The sequence below is a fragment of the Equus przewalskii genome, chromosome 21 (genome assembly GCF_037783145.1).
Source record: "Equus przewalskii isolate Varuska chromosome 21, EquPr2, whole genome shotgun sequence".
In the NCBI taxonomy this organism is placed as follows: domain Eukaryota; kingdom Metazoa; phylum Chordata; class Mammalia; order Perissodactyla; family Equidae; genus Equus; species Equus przewalskii.
Window position 1 is genome coordinate 12,076,120 of NC_091851.1, and position 5,936 is coordinate 12,082,055.

Below are 5,936 nucleotides of genomic sequence, written 5' to 3' on the forward strand. Positions count from 1 at the left end.
AGCACACACAGGACAATAGGTTTCTTGATAAATAGGAATCCCCAGCACGCCCTAACAATACTTTCTTTGACATAAAAAGGCCGGGCAGTATAAGCTTTTTCTTCCCAAGAGACCAAACATCCTTCTCACTGAAACATCAAACTTACACATCTATTTTAAGAGTGAATGGGCCGTGAATGCCGCTCGGAACTTGGAAGACGAGCTCCAGGATCAGAAGGAAACTGAACCCCCGCAGCCCCCCGTCATTCTCCGGGGCCCTGCTGCGCCCAGGGCTGGGCCAGGCCAGGGTGTCGGCCCCTGAAGCCCTCAGTCCGGGTCCCGCCCCCCGGATCCGGCTGGCAGCGCCTCAATAAAGTTACTTGGGGGAAGTTTGCTCCGGTTTCCAACCGTGCGCCCCCAGAGCGAGGAGCGCGGCCCCGCCACCTGCTCGGCGCCAGGGCTCCCGGCCGCGCCCCCTCCCCTGACCTCCGTCCCCTCCGGGGGTCGCGCAACTCCGCGGGCGCCCGTGCGGCCGGCTGGATCAGAGGGGGAGCGGGAGGCTCGCACCGCCCCCCACCCCCCCACCCCCGCCCCGCAGCACTTCCCCCACCGGATCCCTGGGCTGCAGCTGGCCCTGCCCCTTGGCCTGGGGCAATGGGACCCCCGCGCGGGCCCCGCACCGTCCCGCCTGGAACCCCTAACGAGGCTCGCCCGCGCGGCCACAGCCTCTCGAGGCCGGGGGTGGTAGCCCGGCGCCCCTGCATCCCGGGGTCCCATGCCGGCCCCGGGGTCCCGGTCCCAGCCGCGCCGCGCTCTGCCCCTCCGGCCCGCGGCCGGGAGCGCGCCCCTAGCCGGGCAGTCGGGCGCTGCGCACGCGCGGAGGCGCCCGCTCCCTCACCCGCGGCGCCCTCACTCACCGCCCGCGCTCCTCGTCGCTTTGGGAGCTGCCGCCTTCTGCACGGCTCGCCGCTCGCCGCCCCGGCCCCGGTGCCCGCTCCTCAGGCCCCGGCCCGGGCACTCCGGATCCAGCGCCCGGCGGGCTCGGCGAGCACCCGCACGCAGGGCACGCTCCGCGGGGCCGCGCGCGCGTGCCCTAGCGCCGGGAGGGGGCGGGGCCGAGCGAGCGGCTCGCCCGGAGGCGGCCTTGGATACGGGGCATGCGCACTGTGTGTCCCTTCCTAGGGTCCGGTTGCGGAGCGGCGGTAACCCAGGACCAGTGAAAGGGAGGAAAGTGGAAAAGTGCCAGGAGTCCCTTGTCCCAGAAACTGCAGTTTTCTTCTCTGGTTCATTCATCATTTAATATGTTAAACATTTATTGAGCATCTACTTTGGTAGAGCCGGTGTGCAGGATGCAGGACATCCTTCGGAACCCATTGCTTTCGGCTTTGGGAATCTTCCCTGGCACAGATTCGAGCCCAGTCTTTGAACAGATGAGGAGAGTGCGTAAATAAAGATCACCCAGTACCTAAAACTGCAGATCTTAACTACATTCTTCAGCAAATTGGAGAAGGAGAGTTGCTGCTGGCTGTGGTGATGAGGAAAACTTCTTTGAGAAGCCTGGTGGAGTAAGAGCTGGAGTCAGAAGATAAGTTCACCTGGCCAGAAAGGTGAATTCAAAGGCATAGGTGGCAAAAAAAATAAAATAATATGTCAGCTAATGAACCCTGTTGGGGACAAGTTTAACCTGAGTGTATTCTTCATAGTGACAGGCAAAAACCATGGGTGGAAGGGTAGTCAAAGCTTGTCTGGAAATGATTTTTAATGCTTACCCTCAAAATTTAAGCTTTTTGCAATGGGTAATTGAGAAATACTAAAGATGGGAGGAGAGGGGTCCATGGTGATCTGATTAAATACAGAATTTAGGAATATGAAGACTAGAGACGTGAAATGATGTAGTATATATTCTAGTAAGAAGTAGTAGAGTCCTAAATTCAAGTGTTGGCACCAGAAAGGGAAAGCATGGAAAAGTTTTCAGAGATTGTGAAGGACAGGAGCATTCCCTAGCTTTTGTCACTGCTGCTTTGGGTGTACAGAGCTGTTGATAACAACGGACACCTACTTCGTTAGATTAAATTATCATCCTTGGTAAATATTTATTAGTGGACAAATTAGACTTCTAAAATATACAGCTACAGTCACTAAATGCTTCTTGTAACATGACTTTGGCCCAGGAAGAACTTACTTCTACTCAACTGAAAAACTGTTAATTTGAGAGATGGTGGTTGAGATTTGAGGCCCTCACTGCCACAGTCCACGTTCAGTTTCCCCATCAGGGAACCACACCAGCCATCTGTCAATTATCATACTGTGGCAGCTGGGTGTTGCTGTGATGCTGAACGCTATGCCACTGTATTTCAAATACTAGCAGGGTCACCCCTGGTGGACAGGTTTCAGCAGAGATTTCAGACTAAGACAGACTAGGAAGAAGGACCTGGCCACCCACTTCCCAAAAGAAATGGCCATGAAAACCCTATGAATAGCATCAGAGCACTGTCTGATAGAGTGCTGGAATGTGAGAGGATGGCACAGAAGACCAAACAGGGTTCTGCTCTGCTGTACACAGGGTTGCTAGGAGTCTGAATGGACTCAACGACACGAACAACAAGTATATAGTGAAAGACACGTGGGCTTTGGAAAACAAAAATCTCTTTTATAAAGTCCAGAATCTCCATAACAAACTCTGAAATTGTGCAAGTTACTTAATATCTCTGAGCTTTACTGTGCTCATCTACTGTGGGATGGTTAATTTTGTGTATCAGTTTGGCCAGGCCACAGTACTCAGGTATTCGGTCAAACATGTTCTAGATGTTTCTCTGAAGATATTTTTTTCAGATGAGACTAACACTTAAATCAGCAGACTTTGAGTGAAGCAGGTGGCCCTCCGTAATGGGGACGGGCCTCATCCAATCAATTCTGCCAGCAGACTGCCTTTGCACTTGAACTGCAGCTCTTCCCTGGGTCTCCACCTTGCAGGCCCACCCTTCAGATTTTGGACTTGCCAGCCTCCACAAGCGCGTGAGTGTCTCTCTCGATAGATAGACAGATAGATAGATGTTAGTTCTGCTTCACTGGAGAACCCTGACTAATATACCTTGCAAGGTTATGAAGATTACGTAAATTAATTATCATCTGAATCTGAAAAACAGAGATTATAATCTTTAACTTGTGAGGTTATAAAAAATTAAATACAAGTGAGTAAAGCACCCAGCACGTAGGAGGGGCCGAATAAATGACAACTGCTGTTACTTGTGAGTGAATATCAGAGACAAAACCAGAAGAAGAGCGAAGGTAGACACTTGCACTGTGAAAGCATTTTCTCAGTTCACTGAGCAATAATATTAAATTTAAAACAGATTTAAGAGGTAACAGAAGATTTTAGTCTCCCTAGCTCTGACATGCTACAAAGGTGATACATATGAATATTTAAATTATTTGCAAATAAATGCCATTTAAGTAAAAAGAAACTCTAGCTGTACTCTTAAAACACCAACGATGTAAAGCAGAGCTATGAATTCACCTCTGAACATTTTATTGCAATTTAAGTGCCTGTTCAGGTCACTCTACTTCCTACTAGGAAGGAGAAACCTAAGAAGAGCTTACTTTTGAAGTAATTCCCGGTCTCAGAGTAGGTGCATGATACAGCACTCAATCAATGTGTTCATTGAATTCCTTCTGGGGCACACCTGTAGCAATTGGGAGCATGCAAAAATGGGTAAAATGTTCCATTTAATCTACAAATATTGCCATTTATTATGTACTAAGCAGCATCCCTGCCCTCTAGGAATTTGTCAAATCCTAGGAAAAAAACTAATAACCATAAGTATAATTTAAGGCAGAAGGTGGCAGTTGCCTTAGGAGGGACATAAATGATTGGGCCAATTGTGCTTTGTTCAAGAAGGTCATGTTGGGGGCTCACTCTCCAATCCTGCCTCCGTTGTGGCCCCAGCTTTGCACAGTTTAGTATGGTGCAAGCCAATGGGATAGAGCAACATCTTTTAAAAATATTTTGAGCAAAGTTGATAAATATCAAAAGTATCAAAGCAACATTCTTGTTCCACCAACTCACTTGCTTCAGAGTTTACAGGATACAGTAAGCAGGTGTGGGGCAGGAGAGGTATTTACAACCCATTCAGATGTAATCTCCTCTTCTCTTTGTTTTCTCTGTCTTTATTGTCATGCCTATTGTTTTATTTAAAGGAGAATTTAACTTTCGAGTTAAAAAAAATGAAAACAAAAAACTGAGATAAATTTCCCCAACATAATGGAGATTTATGAGGAAAATACATAAAAACTAACATGAAAATAACAAAAGGTGGGGTTTGGATTCATAAAAGGACGAGGAATGACTGAATTGGAAATCATTAGCCAGGTGGACAGAGATGACCATCATGTTTGTCCTGTAACAAGTGCTGTCATGATGTGACCTCTTTTTTCCTTTTGGCTGAGAATGAAATATTCCACTGTGGATGAGAGCAAACCAACTCCAGGACTGGCAAAAGCAAGTGATTTGGGGAAAACATACAGCATTTTAGTAATAATTATATTTATTTAGGAAATGTCAATGCAAATAATCCATAATCAATCTATAAAGCAAAATTGGTGTGAGTTTACTATGAGCCAAACCTAAGGACATATAACCTGGGAGAGTACCTTCACAAAGGAAGGAAATACTCCAAAGAAGTGGGGTGTACAGAGTGGTCATATACCATCTTGGGACAAAGAGCATACATCACATGTGACAAGAATATCCCTTTTACAATAGTGAAGGGATACTTTTGCTGGCACAGTATGTCCATGGTCAGCAGGTCAGTGGTCACAAGGTGAACACAGCAAGTCAGCAATTAATCCTTAGTGTCTGGGAAGAGATGCTTGTCCTTAAAGAAATGCTGATATGGGGGAAACCATATCCCTATCTTTAATGGCATCATTCTTAGCTTTGGGACATTGTAAATGTTTAAAGCAGATGTAGAATGCGTGCTCAACAGCACACATCAGAACTTTCTGGAAACACAAGTTCAGGCCAAATCAGTTCTAAACCAAATAGCTTCCTCATATACTCCAATATATCCTATTGCTTGTCATTTATTCATCAATAATTATATAAATAATTACAAATTATTATCTAATTTATTAATTTACATTTATATATTTTTAAAATATATATTTATATACTTTAATTAGGATATTATTTTATTATGAGAATTAGTGAACATATTCATTTCAGGAGCTTTGCCACAGTGAATGAGAAATAAATTAATCTGGGATTAAAGGAAACCCTATACTAGAAAAGGAAGAGTTTTAATAAAATTGAAAGGAATGGCCTCTGGCCATAGATGTTAATTATCATCTGATGAATAATAATGATGATGATAGGAGATGTGAAATAAGTTAAAATACATCCTGAGTCGGATTTTTTTAGCAGTTACAAACCCTGAAATGGTGCCTTATAAATTTAACCAATGTGTTAGCATTAAATGGTTTAAATTAGACTTAAAACACAATTAGCTCTACACTATTCATGTGCACTACTCTCCTTTCCATCATTTTTGTTTTATTAATGCTATTCAAAAGAATTCAACCTGATCAGTATCACAAGCAGAATGTTGCCCACCCAGTAAAGAGAATGGCAGTATAAGTGGTTCTCACTATAAGAATATTTAATCATGAAAAATCAAAATTTAATAAAATGGCTAATAGCCACAATATTGGTTATTCTTTATAGGTTCTACCTCTCTCTTCCTTTTAATATTTTATCCTACTGACAAAATGCGATTGATTGACACAACTTTTCAATAAGTTAACTTTTGTACATTTTAATTATACCTGTATTTTTAACACATCTTATTTTACTTTATTTTTGAGGAAGATTGGCCTAAACTACTATCCGTGCCTGTCTTCCTCTACTTTATATGTGGGACACTTGCCACAGCATGGCTCCATACATGGTGCGTAGGTCC

General features: G+C 44.9%; 1 protein-coding gene across 1 annotated transcript in view; it reads right to left on the reverse strand.

Annotated features, from left to right (window-relative positions):
- Window positions 1–1,107, reverse strand: part of BTBD3 (BTB domain containing 3) — a 34,410-nt gene extending 33,303 nt beyond the window's left edge. The window contains exon 1 of the mRNA XM_070588819.1: window positions 897–1,107. The gene's annotated coding sequence lies outside the window, so the exon portion shown is untranslated. The remainder of the gene's footprint in view (window positions 1–896) is intronic.
- Window positions 1,108–5,936: the final 4,829 nt, after the last annotated feature.